This window comes from Salmo trutta, chromosome 15 (genome assembly GCF_901001165.1).
Source record: "Salmo trutta chromosome 15, fSalTru1.1, whole genome shotgun sequence".
NCBI classification, from domain to species: domain Eukaryota; kingdom Metazoa; phylum Chordata; class Actinopteri; order Salmoniformes; family Salmonidae; genus Salmo; species Salmo trutta.
The window spans coordinates 42,538,915-42,555,313 of NC_042971.1; the positions used below are offsets into that span (position 1 = coordinate 42,538,915).

The 16,399-nt window shown below is 42.4% G+C and overlaps 1 protein-coding gene across 2 annotated transcripts in view; it reads right to left on the reverse strand.

Annotated features, from left to right (window-relative positions):
• LOC115149097 (neuronal PAS domain-containing protein 2) overlaps window positions 1-15,942 on the reverse strand; it is a 71,036-nt gene extending 55,094 nt beyond the window's left edge. The window contains exon 1 of one of the 2 annotated variants that reach the window (XM_029691618.1): window positions 15,688-15,942. The gene's annotated coding sequence lies outside the window, so the exon portion shown is untranslated. The remainder of the gene's footprint in view (window positions 1-15,687) is intronic. The other variant, XM_029691616.1, reaches the window with a different exon arrangement.
• Window positions 15,943-16,399: the final 457 nt, after the last annotated feature.

Sequence of the window (16,399 nt, forward strand, 5' to 3'; positions counted from 1 at the left end):
TACACTCTACTGCAGTGGTTCCTAAACTGTGGGGTACAAGGGGTTGGCAGAGAGGTAGGGGCTTTCAGGTGTGGCATGAATGAAAACATTTGGGAAGCACAGCTCTACTGTACAGTGACTTAGACATTTGCTAATTTATTTAATATTCAGGGAGTGGCGCCTCAGACAATCCACGAACTGTCTGTACATTGTAGTATTCCGTAACACAAACAAATGATTACGTCAGTAATAGACGCACAACCAACACCCTGAGAACAAGATCTGAAGGGCTGGGCCTACTCAGATTGTGAAACCAAACTGTCTTCCTCTGAGAGCACCAGTGTAGCCACACCCAACCCTTGACTGTGACCTTTTGCCTTGGGAGACTCCGGTAAAGCCTGAGCAGCCAGGATTATCACAACCAGACATGAGAATAGACACTCCAGAAAAAAAGAATAGCCCAGAAATACAGAAGGCATCCCTGTCTTGCACCCGGTCAGGGATTAAAAAGTAAATTCACCTCTAAATGAACTAGACTCATTATGTGGGAGGACACTTCCATGATCGCATGAACAAGCTGCACTGATCACAGTATGTTTGAGGATTCCAGGTCATCTACTTACAGTAACACCCCCACAAGCTTACTGTGCTATGGGGAAAAACAATGCCATGAGAAACGTTATGCCACTTCCTCTAACTAATTTCTATGGATTCTCTGAAGCAAGATGCTGACACACAAAACATTAATCATATTTGAACAACCGGGAGAAAGGAACATAAAAGGTAAAGCAATTAAGTGTCTTGTCATGCCCTAGTAGGTCTCTGCCTGTAGCTAGTGAGTACAAAGACAGTATGCTGTGGACCAGAGATGAGCGACATCAGCAGAGAGGCTAATGACGTCTGTACTGGCAGTTATAACCCAAGCTCAACATTTCGTCTGTCACAGTAAGAAGGTTAAAGAGGGTGACATGAATACCAGACATACTCTCAAGGGTCATGTGCAACATAGTTCCACTGGGTGAATGAAGCCGCAGCCAAGTACACCAAGGAATGTTACAGTACTACTACAGCACACAGGATCACCAGGAAACATACTGCACCACAAGCTACCTGACATACAGTCCCTTCGGAAAGTATTCAGACCCCTTCCCTTTTTCCACATTTTGTTACGTTACAGCCTTATTCTAAAATGGATTAAATAAAAAATGTTCCTCAATCTACACACAATACCCCATAATGACAAAGCGAAAACAGGTTTTTAGAAATGTTGCAAAATTAAACATAAAAAAACAGAAATACCTTATTTACATAAGTATTCAGACCCTTTGCTATGAGATTCAAAATTGCTCTCAGGTGCATCCTGTTTCCATTGATCATCCTTGAGATGCTTCTACAACTTGGAGTCCACCTGTGGTAAATTCAATTGATTGGACATGATTTGGAAAGGCACACACCTGTCTATATAAGGTCCCAAAGTTGACAGTGCATGTCAGAGCAAAACCCATTAGGTCGAAGGAATTGTCCGTAGAGCTCTGAGACAGGATTGTGTTGAGACACAGATCTGGGGAAGAGTACCAAAAAATGTCTGCAGCATCGAAGGTCCACAAAAACACAGTGGCCTCCATCATTCTTAAATGGAAGAAGTTCGGAACCACCAAGACTCTTCCTAGAGCTGTCCGCTGAGCAATCAGAGTCGAAGGGCCTTGGTCATGGAGGTGACCAAGAACCTGATGGTTACCCTGACAGAGCTCCAGAGTTTCTCTGTGGAGATGAGAGAACCTCCCAGAAGGACAACCATCTCTGCAGCACACCACCAATCAGGCCTTTATGGTAGAGTGGCCAGACGGAAGCCACTCCTTAGTAAAAGGCACATGGCAGCCCGCTTCAAGTTTGCCAATAGGCACCTAAAGGACTCAGACCATGAGAAACAAGATTCTCTGCTCTGATGAAACCAAGATTGAACTCTTTGGCCTGAATGCCAAGTGTCACGTCTGGAGGAAACCTGCCACCATCCCTACGGTGAAGCATGGTGGTGGCAGCATCATGCTGTGGGGATGTTTTTCAGCAGCAGTGACTGGGAGAGTAGTCAGGATCGAGGGAAAGATGAGCAGAGCAAAAGTACAGAGAGATCCTTGATGAAAACCTGCTCCAGAGTGCTCAGCACCTCAGACTGGGGCGAAGGTTCACCTTCCAACAGGACAACGACCCTAAGCACACAGCCAAGACAACACAGGAGTGGCTTTGGGACAATCTCTGAATGTCCTTGAGTGGCCATAGCTGTGCAGCGACGCTCCCCATCCAACCTGGCAGAGCTTGAGAGGATTTGCAGAGAAAAATGGGAGAAACTCCCCAAATACAGGTGTTCCAAGCTCGTAGCATCATACCCAAGAACACTTGAGGCTGTAATCGCTGCTAAAGGTGCTTCAACAAAGTACTGAGTAAAGGGTCTGAATAGTTACGTAAATGTGATATTTCCATTGCACAAATGTCTAAAAACCTGTTTTTGCTTTGTTATTATGGGGTATTGTATGTAGATTGATGAGGGGGGAAAAAATGTTTCAATCCAGTTTAGAATAACCCTGTAACGTAACAAATTGTGGGGAAAAAATCAAGGGGTCTGAATACTTTCCAAATGCACTGTCAAGGCGTGGGTGTAGGTGGCAGAGAAGTCAAGCGCAGGAGAAACAAGCTTGGTTGAACTGGAGTAGTTTAATAAAGTAAAAACAAACTCCAAAACCAATGTACAATAAAAAGGAAACATGGGTAAAAAAACAAACCTGTTGCACACCAAAAATGACAACACGCGCAAAACAACAAACAATCTCTGACAAAGACATGAGGGGAAACAAAGGGTTAAATACACAACATGTAATGAATGGGATTGGAACCAGCTGTGTAGGAAGACAAGACAAAACCAATGGAAAATGAAAAATGGATCAATGAAGACCGGTGACGTCGATCACCGAGCACCGCCCGAACAAGGAGGGGCATCGACTTCGGCAGAAGTCGTGACATGCACTGAATTTAGGTTATCATGTCAAGCTTTTCTACCTCTAGATTTGCATGGCTATATTTTCACCATATGTTTAATCTGTTAGATGAATATGAGTTGTCTGACAGTAGCAGGAATGCCTATTTGTTGCTTATATGACAAGCACTAAGTAGTACATCTCATATAATCCAAAACTTGATAGGATTGTGTTGTGTCATGCTTGTAGTTTAGTCTGTCATGTCTTATCAACTGGGGTAATTATCAGCATGTGAACCTTGATCTCATCTTTGTTACACTTCCTTTTCAAAACATGAAACGCAAAGAATATTCCCCACTGCTGAAAGAAGTGGAGGTGCCATGACTGACTTTCCAAAATAGCTTGGTTGGTTATGATTTATTTTTTACCAAAATGTTATCACTATGCATTGGGACATAAAAGAGTAGGTGAAAGATGTACATCTACGGTACTTTACTCTCTATAATATATCACTGTTCAAGATGTTTATACAAGCTATCAATTCACCTAAATTCAACTCAAGGAATCTACAAAGTATGAACTGAGGTTGTCATAGTCCAGTTACAAGTAATTGCCAGTAGAGGCAGCTTTCATAGATAATCTCCAGTTCATGCTAGCTGTTATTTTAATCACTCATCACACTGGTGACAGATGCAGCCTGGGCCCACTACCTCAAAAAGGAGGCGTGGGAATGATTAATGAATCAGGTATTCCAGATGTGACCTAATTATAAATGATCAATACAGATGTAGGATCTTAATTTGAGCAAGTTTGCTCCAGCAGGAAAATAATAAGCAACAAGATATGTGAATTATTATGTGGATTATAATTAATGGACATTTTTGTGTGGGTTGATACATTTTTTTAACTGAAAATCAAGTCTGAAATTTCAGTGGAAATTACAAACTTGAGAAGCCTTTTTAAACCTCAAATACACAAGATAAAAAAATATCCTGCAACTGGGTGATCAAATTAAGATCCTACATTTGTAGTTGTCTCCTCAACCTATCCCAGCAGGGGACACCAAAATCACAAGAATATAATTTACATGATGGCATTTCCATCGAAACGGACACATGAGCCCCAACCTGTGAAGTTCATAGAAGCATTTCATAACAATCAATAATCTGCATTTTTGGACGCCGATTATGGCCGATTACATTGCAATCCACGAGGAGACTGCGTGGCAGGCTGACAACCTGTTACGTGAGTGCAGCAAGGAGCCAAGGTTAGTTGCTAGCTAGCATTAAACTTATCTTATAAAAAACAATAAATCTTAACATAATCACCTGTTAACTACACATGGTAGATGATATTACGAGTTTAACTAGCTTGTCCTGCGTTGAATATAATCAATGCGGTGCCTGTTAATTTATCATCGAATCACAGCCTACGTCGCCAAACGGGTGATGATTTAACAAAAGCGCATTCAATATACAAGTATATTTTTTTAAACCTGCATATTTAGTTAAAATAAATTCATGTTAGCAGGCAATATTAACTAGGGAAATTGTGTCACATCTCTTGCGTTCTGTGCAAGCAGAGTCAGGGTATATGCAGCAGTTTGGGCCGCCTGTCTCGTTGCGAACTTTGTGAAGACATTTCTTCCTAACAAAGACCGTAATTAATTTGCCAGAATTTTACATAATTTTGACATAACATTGAAGGTTGTACAATGTAACAGCAATATTTAGACTTAGGGTTGCCACCCGTTCGATAAAATACGGAACGGTTCCGTATTTCACTGAAAGAATAAATGTTTTGTTTTAAAAATGATAGTTTCCGGGATCATATTTAGGCTGCCTTTTCCCACTGGGTTTTTGTGGGATGTTGTTTTTGTATAGCTACTGTGAAGCCTGCAGAACTTTACGTTCGTTTTGTATTTTTTCTTTGTTTTGTTCGGTGTTCATCAATTAAAAGTAAGATGTACGCTTACCACGCTGCACCTTGGTCTCCTTCTTCAGACAAGCGTAACAGAAGATCCCACCAAAAACGGACCAAGCAGCATGGCCAGGATGAGTGGACATGGGAGGAGATCATGAGTGGAGCAGGGCCCTGGACGCGAATTGGGGAGTATCGCCGTTCAAGGGAGCAAATGGAGGCAGCAAGAGAGGAACGGCGACGAAATGAGGATTTAGCACAACAACGGAAGCCCGAGAGGCAGCTCCAAAAAAAATGTTGGGGGGGGGGGGCTCACGGGGAGATTGGCGGAGTCAGGGTTTAGACCTGAGCCAACTCCCCGTGCTTACCGGGGGGAGCGTGTGACCAGTCAGGCACCGTGTTATGCGGTGATGCGCACTGTATCTACAGTGCGCATTCATAGCCCGGTGCGCTCTGTGCCGGCGCCCCGCATTAGCCGTGCTAGAGTGGGCTTTCAGCCAGAATGGGTTGTACCGGCTCTGCGCTTCTTGTCTCCAGTACGCCTCCTCGGTCCAGGATATCCTGCGCCGGCTCTACGCACTGTGTCGCCAGTGCGCCTTCACAGCCCAATGCGTCCTGTGCCAGCGCCCCGCACTTGCCGGGCTAAAGTGAGCATCCAGCCAGGACGGGTTGCGCCAGCCCTACGCTCCAGACCTCCAGTGCGCCTCCACGGCCCAGTATATCCTGTGCCTGCTCCACGCACCCGGCCTCCAGTGTGTCTCCCCAGCCTGGTAAGCCCTGTGGCAGCTCCACGCACCAGGCTGCCAGTACGTCTCCTCAGTCTGGTGAGACATGTTCCGACTCCTCGTACGAAGCCTCTAGTGATGATCCATGGTCTGACGCCTCCAGTGATGATCCATGGCCCGGAGCCTGTAGTGATGATCCATGGCACGAAGCCTCCAGTGATAATCCATGGCACGAAGCCTCCAGTTATGATCCATGGCACGGAGCCTCCAGCGACGGTCCCCGGTCCGGAGCCTCCAGCGACGGTCCGCAGTCCGGAGCGTCCAGCGACAGTCCGCAGTCCGGAGCGTCCAGCGACAGTCCGCAGTCCGGAGCATCCAGCGACGGTCTGCAGTCCGGAGCCTCCAGCGGCGGTCCACAGTCCGGAGCCTCCAGCGGTGGTCCGCAGTCCGTAGCCTCCAGTGACGGTTGGCAGTTCGGAGCCTCCAGCGGGGGTTCCCAGTTCAGAGCCACCAGCAGGGCTTCCCAGTTCAGAGGCTCCGACGACGATCCACGGTCCGGAGCTTTCAGCGACGAACCCCAAAATAGAGTCGCCACTGAGGATGGCGGATCTGCGAGCAGAGCGGGGTCTACGTCCCGCACCGGAGCCGCCACCGAGGCTAGATGCCCATCCGGACCCTCCCTTATTGAGTCAGGTTTTGTGGCCGGAGTCCGCACCTTTGGGGGGGGGGGTACTGTCACGCCCTTACTGTAGAGAGCCTTTTTATTTCTCTATTTGGGTAGGTCAGGGTGTGATTTGGGTGGGCATTCTAGATTATGTATATCTATGTTTTGTATTTCTATGTTGGCCTGATATGGTTCCAATATCAGAGGCAGCTGTCTTTCGTTGTCTCTGATTGGGGATCATATTTTGTGGGATCTTGTTTTTGTATAGCTACTGTGAAGCCTGCAGAACTTTATGTTCGTTTTGATTTTTTCTTTGTTTTGTTCGGTGTTCATCTATTAAAAGTAAGATGTACGCTTACCACGCTGCACGCTGTCTCCTTCTTCAGACGAGCGTAACATTTACTGATATCAACTTTTTTGAATTAAGTGAAAAAAATAAGTAACCGAATTACTGCAACTGAATTGGCTACAACGGGAAATCACAATAGTCACAAACCACAGTTGGGTCACCTGCTACTGTCCTCCCTTCCACTGCCATACTGTTATGTTCAGTTCATAGTGTCCCCTGCTACTGTCCTCCCTTCCACTGCCATACTGTTATGTTCAGTTCATAGTGTCCCCTGCTACTGTCCTCCCTTCCACTGCCATACTGTTATGTTGAGCTCATAACTGTTTTCTTTGTCTTTCTGTCATCTAGTGCTCAAACCAAGAGTGTTAAAACAGTCTAAGTCTCCCTCTCTCTCTCTCTCTCTCCTGCTTTCTCTCTCTCTCTCTGCCTTTTCACTCTCACTCTCCAGTTAATGTCACCGGTCCTAGCTCTTACTGACACCTACCCATGAGCCCTCTCTCTTTCCATTTACGTTAACCAGCATCCTCGCCCACTGAGCACCGACCGACACCGGACATCCATTGACGTTGAAAAGTAGTTTACATTTGATGAGCCCAACCTGGCCTTGATGTTTACGTCCACAGACGGACTGAACAAGTTTGGTTAGCACAGTACAGTACAGCACAGTACAGTGAGTACAGCACATTGGAGTACAGTACAATACAGTAGTACAATACAATGGAGTACAGCTCTGCTACGCTGTGATATCCACACTTGTGAAACATGAGGAGAATGACATTCATATCCATAATTATGCATTTCTGTGTATTAGAGATCACGGACCCATGATGTAATTCCATTACCGACTGTAAATCCACTTCTTATTGTTGTTCAATAACTCAAGGTGTCATGTCATAGCTGACACCCCATTCTTTCTGCAGACATCTTTGAATCTTAATATGGAGCAGATGTTTGAGAATTTTTTGAAAACATGGTCGCATAATAACCGGAGGGAGATTTTACCACGATTCCGTTACCAACATTTGCCTCTGCACAGTTCTTCCACTAAATACGTTTTTGTAAATGTTTCAGTGGAAATTGTTAAAAGTAGTCTATGTGCATAGATTTGTATGCTTTGTTAAACTTTGAAATCAATGGTTTTTATTTGACATACAATTTAAAGGGAAAACACTGAGTCAAACCGTAAATCCGTTACCATGGAATTGCTCATGAGGTGATTATAAGTACGTCATATTCTTATCCTGTTGATAGATGCATCACACTTGACTGTCACTTCTGTACAGAAGTTACATGTTAATTACTGCTCTTACATCCATTCCAATTAGGTGCCGAAAGTAGGGCTTAGCAATCCCCTTCAAAAATGTATGGAACAAATATTTGACTATTCAATGAATTTCCAGGAAACAAGCACCCGGTGTCCAGGTCAATTAATGTCAGTCACTGCCTGAGGACATAAGCTGCAGGAAACCAACCATCAAATGCATGACGTTGGTGATGGGAGGCATGTTTATGTTGATATCTAATGTGGAACAGCGCAGCTGACACCCATGTGACATTCCTTTGTCAGTGTCCCAAAGAAACATACTACAACCACTAGGTGATTAAACAAGTGAAGAGGGGCCCATAAATAGATGCTTGCTGTGCAACAGCTGTTCACTGCCAATGTGACTGCCTTTATTTTTACTTGAAATTCTAGAGGTATAAGGAGGTTAAAAATGTACTCAAAATCACTAACTATTGACTTCTACTGGCCTGTGAAGCTATGATAACCACTGACATCTGCTATCTTCCAAACCTCCTGTTCCGTACAAACACACTAGACAATTGAGGACTAACGCTACCGGGTATTTAGCCCCCCAAAATCAAACCATCATAGTTTTGGAGTTAAACCCTTTTCTTGGCTTGGCCCTGACCTGTCCATGACATAAAGGGTCATTGGACAGTCTCTGTCTGACCACAGTCTGTCTGATTTAATCAAGTGAATCCATTCCGAATCATTCTCTGAATGTGTTTTTTTACCTAACACTTGCATTTACACTGGATTAGGAGCATTGCTATTTCTCTGCAGAGCCACTTTTCTGAAGTGCAGGTATGATTGGATTGTGTCCTGAATTGCTGCTGAGCAGAATGCACTGTCCAATCAGAGCCACTGACGATGATTTGGTGGTCCTCAGAACGGAAAAGGTTGGGAACCGATGCAGTAGGCTAAATCCTCACTGATGTCCCAAAATAGAGTTCACCTGGGTGTCACAATGCTAAAATGTCGCTTCACAAAAGGGAAGTTTTTGGTGATATAAAACTGCCCTTTAAAAAGAAAAACTCCAGCCTGCACACTTGAGTTGAGCTTGATGCTTCACTTTAACAACTACACCTAATAACAAAATAATAAAAACACTTCAGCAATACAGACATTCTTCTCAGGTTAGCCTTTATGCAATGAAAAACGACCAGTAGGTACGTTCCATTGAAAGAGTACATAATGAAACATTCTCAGGTACATTATAGAAACAGGAAATGGTGCGGTGCGATCGATCCTCACTGCTCACAGCTAAACCTAAGAATAAAGTGAATTCACTGCTCATCTCGAGACCTCTATGAAGTAAACCTGTAGTCATGTTTCACTAATTTATTGTGTGGTTGAAATGAACCATAATGAGTTGAACATTCATCAAAGCCTTGAAGAGAATCTTTTTTAAAGGGACAGAGCACAGGGAAAAAAATGACTTTGCTTTTGCATGGACCTGCTCCATTTGTGCATGGCTAGTCACACTTAGCATCTCCAGCAATATTCCAACTAGCTGTTCAGTTTAAGCTTGCAGGACATGGCCCAGTAACCTACTTTCCCTCCAGCAGGCTCCGTAACAGCAGAGGCTGCATGTCATGAGTTACCTAACGTTCACACAGCATATTTTCAGGCAGAGAGAAGTGAAAACCCTCTACAGCATAAGGAGGGGGCAGAGACCCCCATTTCCTCTCTGTACACCCTTCGATTAAAAATAAAACTTGTCAAGGAGCTCTGTGAAAGTAAAGGTTATGGCATCACCTCTTTAACAGAGCTCACTGCATTTGTTCTAAAAGCTCATAAAAAGCATGTTGTATATTTTCAACCTTTATAGGGCGGCAGGTAGCCTAGTGGTTAGAGTGTTGGACTAGTAACTGAAAGGTTGGAAGATCAAATCCCCAAGCTGACAAGGTAAAAATCTGTCATTCTGCCCCTGAACAAGGCAGTTAACCCACTGTTCCTAGGCTGTCATTGAAAATAAGAATTTGTTCTTATCTGACTTGCCTAGTTAAATAAATATATAAAATAGCCAAGGCTTGAACTGACCCTCTATACTGCCATGACACAGCTTTGCTAGGAAGACCTTATAGAGCCCCACAGTGGAGGTGTCATAATACTCATATAACCTAGCTGTAAAACAGGGAAATGGTTCCAATTGTTTTTCCACCATTCATTTTCCCCATAGGGTATTTTAGAAACATTTAAAATAAGGGCTGTGTTTTGTGTAGGCTTACCCTGCCGTGATGTTTTGATAACCATGTAAATCTCTCTTGGACAAGGTGACTTTTATCAATGCAGTACCAGTCAAAAGTTTGGTCACACCTACTCATTCAAGGGTTATTCTTAATATATACTATTTTCTACATTGTAGAATAATAGTGAAGACATCAAAACGATGAAATAACACATATGAAAACATGTAGTAACCAAAAAAGTGTTAAACAAATCAAAATATATTTTATATTTGAGATTTTTAAAAGTAGCCACCCTTTGCCTTGATGACAGCTTTGCACACTCTTGGCATTCTCTCAACCAGCTTCATGAGGTAGTCACCTGAAATGCATTTCAATTAACAGGTGTGCCTTGTTAAAAGTTAATTTGTGGAATTTCTATCCTTCTTAATGCTTTTGAGCCAATCAGTTGTGTTGTGACAAGGTAGGGGTGGTATACAGAATAGAGCCCTATTTGGTAAAATACCATATTATGGCAAAAACAACTCAAATAAGCGAAGAGAAATGACAATCCATCATTACCTTAAGACATGAAGGTCAGTCAATCTGGAACATTTCAAGAACTTTGAAAGTTTCTTCAAGTGCAGTCGCAAAAACCATTGAGTGCTATAAATGAAACTGGCTCTCATTAGGACCGCCACAGGAGGGGACGACCCAGAGTTACCTCTGATGCAGAGGATAAGTTCATTAGATTTACCAGCCACAGAAATTGCAGCCCAAATAAATGTTTCACAGAGTTCAAGTAACAGACTCATCTCAACATCAACTGTTCAGAGGAGACTGCGTGAATCAGGCCTTCATGGTCGAATTGCTGCAAAGAAACCACTACTAAAGGACACCAATAAGAAAAAGAGACTTGCATGGGCCAAGAAACATGAGAAATGGACATTAAGCCGGTGGAAATCTGTCCTTTGGTCTGATGAGTCCAAATATGCAATTTTTGTTTCCAACCGCCGTGTCTTTGCGAGACACAGAATAGGTGAACGGATAATCTCTGCATGTGTGGTTTCCACTGTGAAGCATGGAGGAGGTGGTGTGATGGTGTGGGGGTGCTTTGCTGGTGACACTGTCAGTGATTTATTTCGAATTCAAGGCAAAGTTAACCAGCATGGAAGGAGATGAGTTCTGTCTCCTAGAGATGAACGTACTTTGGTGAGAAAAGTGCAAATCAATCCCAGAACAATAGCAAAGGACCTTGTGAAGATGCTGGAGGAAACAGGTACAGAAATATCTATATCCACAGTAAAACGAGTCCTATATCGACATAACCTGAAAGGCCGCTCAGCAAGGAAGAAGCCACTGCTCCAAAACCGCCACAAAAAAAAGCCAGACTACGGTTTGCAACTGCACATGGGGACAAAGATCGTACTTTTTGGAGAAACGTCCTCTGATCTGATGAAACAAAAATAGAACTGTTTGGCCATAATAACCATCATTATGTTTGGAGGAAAAAGGGGGAGGCTTGCAACCCGAAGAACACCATCCCAACCGTGAAGGACGGGGGTGGCAACATCATGTTGTGGGGGTGCTTTGCTGCAGGAGGGACTGGTGCATTTCACAAAATAGATAGCATCATAAGGAAGTAAAATTATGTGGATATATTGAAGCAACATCTCAAGACATCAGTCAGAAAGTTAAAGCTTGGTCGCAAATGGGTCTTCCAAATGGACAATGACCCCAAGCATACTTCCAAAGTTGTGGCAAAATGGCTTCAGGACAACAAAGTCAAGGTATTGGAGTGGCCATCTCAAAGACCTGGCCTCAATCCTATCAAAAATTTGTGGGCAGAACTGAAAAAGTGTGTGCGAGCAAGGAGGCCTACAAACCTGACTCAGTTACACCAGCTCTGTCAGGAGGAATAGGCCAAAATTCACCCAACTTATTGTGGGATGCTTGTGGAAGGCTACCCAAAACGTTTCACACAAGTTAAACAATTTAAAGGCAATGCTACTAAATAATTATTGAGTGTATGTAAACTTCTGACCCACTGGGAATGTGATGAAAGAAATAAAAGCTAAAATAAATCATTCGCTCTACTATTATTCTGACATTTCACATTCTTAAAACCTGTTGGGGCTAGGGGGCAGTATTTGCACGTTCGGATAAAAAATGTCCCTGATTTAATCTGGTTACTACTCTTGCCCAGAAACGAGAATATGCATATAATTAGTAGATTTGGATAGAAAACACTCAAAAGTTTCTAAAACTGTTTGAATGGTGTCTGTGAGTATAACAGAACTCATATGGCAGGCCAAAACCTGAGAAGATTCCATACAGGAAGTGCCCTGCCTGACAATTTGTTCTCCTTCTGTGGCATCTCTATCAAAAATACAGCATCTCTGCTGTAACGTGACAGTTTCTAAGGCTTCCATTGGCTCTCAGAAGGCGCCAGAAAGTGGAATGACGTCTCTGCAGTCTCTGGGCGAAAAACAGCAGGAGTTTTTGTGAGTGGTCAAGCAGGGAACAATGACACTGGAGATGCACGTTCATGTGAATTCTACATGTTTTTCTTTCTCTCTTTGAATGAATACAACGTCGCCCGGTTGGAATATTATCGCTATTTTACGAGAAAAATCGCATAAAAATTGATTTTAAACAGCATTTGACATGCTTCGAAGTACGGTAATGGAATATTTGTAATTTTTTTGTCACGAAAGCGCTCGCGCGTCACCCTTTGGATACTGACCTGAACGCACAAACAAAACGGAGCTATTTCAATATAACTATGGATTATTTGGAACCAAAACAACATTTGTTGTTGAAGTAGAAGTCCTGGGAGTGCATTCTGATGAAGAACAGCAAAGGTAATCCAATTTTTCTTATAGTAAATCTGAGTTTGGTGAGGGCCAAACTTGGTGGGTGTCAAATTAGCTAGCCGTGATGGCCGGGCTATCTACTCAGAATATTGCAAAATGTGCTTTCGCCAAAAAGCTATTTTAAAATCTGACACCGCGATTGCATAAAGGAGTTCTGTATCTATAATTCTTAAAATAATTGTAATGTATTTTGTGAACGTTAATCGTGAGTAATTTAGTAAATTCACCGGAAGTTTGCGGTGGGTATGCTAGTTCTGAACATTACATGCTAATGTAAAAAGCTGGTTTTTGATATAAATATGAACTTGATTGAACAAAACATGCATGTATTGTATAACATAATGTCCTAGGAGTGTCATCTGATGAAGATCATCAAAGGTTAGTGCTGCATTTAGCTGTGGTTTTGGTTTTTGTGACATATATGCTTGCTTTGAAAATGGCTGTGTGATTATTTTTGGCAGGGTACTCTCCTGACATAATCTAATGTTTTGCTTTCGCTGTAAAGCCTTTTTAAAATCGGGCAATGTGGTTAGATTAACGAGAGTCTTGTCTTTAAAATGGTGTAAAATAGTCATATGTTTGAGAAATTGAAGTTATAGCATTTATGAGGTATTTGTATCGCGCCACATGATTCCACTGGCTGTTGACTAGGTGGGACGCAAGCATCCCACCTTGCCCAGGGAGGTTAAAATAAAGTGTGGATCCTAACTGACCTAAGACAGGAAATTTGTACTATGATTAAATGTCAGGAATTGTGAAAAACTGAGTTTAAATCTATTTGGTTAAGGTCTATGTAAACTTCCAACTTCAACTGTAAAATATATTTTGATTTGTTTAACACTTCTTTGGTTACTACATGATTCCATATGTGTTATTTCATAGTTTTGATGTCTTCACTAATTATTTTACAAAGTAGAAAATAAAGAAAAACCCTTGAATGAGTAGGTGTGTCCAAACTTTTGACTGGTATTGGAAATTCGGCTCGATTTACTCTCATATTTGAAAATGCTAATTAGAATCAAAGTAGACATCATGCAAAACTACAATTCTCTGCAAGCTCCTGCACGTCATCTCTAGCTGACACCTTTTCTAACAGGTACTGTGTCAATTTAAAACTTGTACAAGACATTTCACAGAATTATCCATTTAAATACATTTGGCCAATTTATTCATTACCACATTTAGCTAACATTAGATAGTTCATTCAGAGATTCTTACCTTTGCCTCTATTTGGCAGTCTCGTCCAGATCATCATGGCATTTGTCGTTTTTTATGATAGCCACATTAGTAGCTAATTAGCGTTTCATTTACAAATTTTTTGGGGGGGGGTAAATACAGGTGAATATATTGATAAAAGTCACCTTATCCTAGAGAGTTTTACACGGTTATCAAAACATCACGCCAGGGTAAGCCTACACGAAACACAGCCCTTATTTTAAGTGTTTCTAAAAATCCCCTGAGGGAGAAATTAATGGTGGAAATAGTGATAGTAACCATTTCAGTTTGACGCTAGGTTTTATGGGTATTATGACTCATACTGTGGTACTCTATAGTAGAAGTATCTATCGATGGAAGGGGAAGTTACATGGAGAGATAGATAAAAATGGGCAGATGAGTGAGGAAAAGAAAGAGAAAAGGAGATGGCAGCCAGTAGAGGGCAGACTGTGTATCTCTTCAGTTAAAAGTCTAACTCTTAGTGGGTTGGCTCAGTAAAATAAGCTTAGCTACCTCACTTCACCATTACTTCACCTCACCTACTCGTGGCAACCAAAAACCTGACCACATGGGACCAGCCTCATCACAGACCAGATGAACAATAGTAAAACCATCAACATAGGCAACCAATCCTGGCTCCTTGAACACTTTATCAGGATCATTATGAGCCAAAAATCATCAAATCGTCAGGATCAAGGCAAATGGAAATTTGAATAATGTGATGTCTTCAAAATAATGTCTCACATGATTGTAGTGTGTGTCGAAGTAATCACAAACTTTTTGCCGTCATAGAATGAATTTGTGAATAATATCCATTATCTGAACTAAGCCAGCACTCTTTCTGAGAGTCTGATATACATTCATCATCATCATAAATCGTACCACGCAATCATAGACCTACATTTTCTCATAAGGATGAACAGCTTTCGTTGCAAATATTTTCTCCTGAAGCCCAGAACAACTGCGCAGCACGGGTAAATTTAGTTTCCTTTCTTTAATAAATATATCTGAGGCGTGACGTCACTGCAACTGGCTCATGCTTCTTCATGAGTCATGAGTTACATAACAATGTCTCTTTTAGTGATTAACCTACATAAATTAGATGTTGTAAGGAGTGCTCTCCTGACAGTGTGGTCACGATCAACCTTTCAGAATGAAGTAACTTTTATATAGGACCAAAACTATAATTCCACGACTGGTCTGGCTCGCATGGATAGCCTACTGTATTTCCAGGTAGACTACAGGCTATTTAACACATCCAACACGTGCAGCCTTATTCTTAATACTGGATGAAAAAATCAAATAAAAATAACTTGGTCTAGCCTGTCAAATTAGGTCATCTAATAGAAAACCGTGAAATCACCTGGAAGTTCCCATTTCCGACAACTGCACGACTATAAAACCATAGACTATCATGCACCGGCATATCAATGGAACATCAACTTTCGATCAACCTTAGCCAGATGTCACTCACTCCACTCAATGTAGGTTACGCTTGAACTTGCTAGAAGTGAGTAAAAGTAATGCATTAACTTACTTAATGTAAAGCAGCAACGAGGGGACGATTCCGATATGAAAATCCCATCCGATAAATACAACAGGGCTTTTAGACTCCTATTCCTACCATGAAATAATGTTATGTAACTGGCACCGTTTCTGTAGGCAATGAGATACTTCGAAGTGTTTTCTCTGCTGATGTTCATTTTCCAAACCACACACCTCACAATTTACATCATCAGCCGTCGTCGCACCTTAAAAGGAGCTACAGGGAGTGACCTAACCAAGCGCGTCGTGTCCAGATTCGCTACAGTAGGGGAGGGAGGAGGAGCGTACGGCACGAGCGCATATCCTCAGTTCATTGCCATTGAAGCGTAGCCCGCCAACGTCATCGCCTAAAATTATGGACAACATTCACTATTAAGCCAATTCGTTCGCAGTAATGATCGAGGCCATCTGGCATCTGCTGCTTCAGGACGACCTCGTCCCATTTTTATCACATTGCTATTTTTCCAATTTATGCATGCATCATAGTACTGTAGCCTTAGTTCTAATGCCGCATTAAAACAACTGGAAACTGGGAACTCGAAAATCTCCGACTTCTAACTTCAGTGTGTTCAAGACAATTGGGAACTCCGATTGGAAAAATCGTTTTGAATGGTCATCCAACTCGGAATTCCAACTCTGGAATTTGGGCCTCTTTTTAGAGCTCCTACTTTGCGACTTGAAGATCACTGACGTCATGATTTGAT